Raw genomic sequence first — 1,897 nt, 5'->3', positions numbered from 1 at the left:
AAACCTATTCACGGTTATTCAAGAGAGGTGACAGTGCTCCTCCCCGGGGATTATCAGATCATCACCAGGCGGGTAATCACTCTTTTGTACGAGATTATCACACATCCGGCAAGTACAGAGCTGGCGAACCTGAAAATGTAAACTGGCCAAGGACTTTTTTATATAACGTTAACGTCCTTGACCTGGAAAACAGAACGCCTGGCAAAAAAACCCCTCTAAAAGACAACAAAACACGCCAGTGCCCCACTTCTGCTGAAACTTCGGAGTGCATAGTGGGCAAATTTAATCCGTCGACATTTACTTTGTTGAAATGAGAAAACGATTGCATATGTTTAAAAGCGGCGGTAAAAATGTCAGTCGTTGTAATACTCGTTACAACCGACATGATTAACATCTTGATACAATGTATTAACTACATGAAGATGCCCACTTCCCTCAAACCCATGACGGTTGGTTCTATGTCGGAAAGAAATCATTGTCTAGCAGTACCCACGAATTTCGATCGTGACCAGCAATCGATGGCAGCATTTCCGGGTAGTACTACTCACGATTTGCATGATAGGAGCGTATTGATAAAAAAAATGAGTTGAAGAATCCCTGGTTTATTTTATTTATCTATCTATGTATCTATCTATGTAACGTTAACGTATTATGTATCAAACATTAAAAATTCTGCGTTATCGAGACTTTCTCAATATTGACTTGGGTACCTGGATACCTAAAACTGATGCTGTATTTATAGATTTCACCGTTACGATTTAATTCGCCGTTTTGTGGCTGTCTTAATGGGGGTATCTCACTGAAGCTGATGTGCGTTGGTGGCGTAGCTAGCTGCGGCCGGAGCGACTTGACAGAGCGCTCAACGAAATTCATCGAAATCTTTTTAAATCTTTTTACGCTTACTTTTAGTCATACACGTTTTTCATGCATGGTACTGTCATTATAAAGTCAGGGATAACACAAATTCAATTGAGAACAGCGACGCCAACTTACCGCAGCTATAACTACAGAGAGGCACCTTTGGGATGTAACAAACTCACTTGGAATTTTCTTGAATTTATTCTAGGAATGGACTACTAGTACTCTGTGACCTGACTCAGTTCAAGCAAGAAAATTCTACAGCGAATGTCCTTTTTAGTAGTTCAAGGCTACGTACGTTAATACATGTACTATCAATACTGGTAATTTGCCGGGTTGTGCCTAACAAAGGAACGAGCCATTTTAAAAAGGGATCGGATACTAGAAACGTTAACCACCGATCGAATATTGTCTGCAAGTTGGAATCGTGCCAGTGATCGGTAGTTTTGCTATGTTGACGTCACGCAATTTGGTTGTTATCGAACAGACAGTGCTAGCTCTCCTGTCTTCAGAGAACTTGGTGGCGGTAAATGGACGAGACCGCCTTAGGGCGTTAGGCCTTGGAAAAATGTTGTGTTTCTTGTTACCATCCTGAAAAAAATAATGTTGGTTGGTAGGAAATGTCTTTTTTAATCTTTAAAAAACTTCGGTCAAACCTCTAGTGATCCATAACAACGTTAACGTTAACGTTATCAGTTTAACCAAGGAGGTTATATAACCTTTTTGGTTTAACCAAATAAAACCGAAATACATGAGGACACCTATCTTTCAATGTCAACCTTTCATTTTGTGTACAATAAATAAAGTACATTTTTTTCTCAATTATTATACTTGAAATGAACGGTACGGAACTGATGATGATAGTGATGATTAAATTGGAATAGGGACTGGAACAATGTGACTCCCAAAGCTTGGGTCGGCAGGTTTTTATGGGGTAGGTCGGAAAATAAGAAACACAACATTGTTTTTCTTAGGCCTTTGGCGCCGTGAAACCAGATCGCGCAGGTCATCTAAAGATAGCCTGGAGTCCAGTCCCGTT

This window comes from Branchiostoma floridae, chromosome 6 (assembly GCF_000003815.2).
Source record: "Branchiostoma floridae strain S238N-H82 chromosome 6, Bfl_VNyyK, whole genome shotgun sequence".
NCBI lineage: Eukaryota > Metazoa > Chordata > Leptocardii > Amphioxiformes > Branchiostomatidae > Branchiostoma > Branchiostoma floridae.
The sequence above is the reverse complement of the archived record's forward strand: the minus strand, read 5'-3'. Positions refer to the sequence as shown.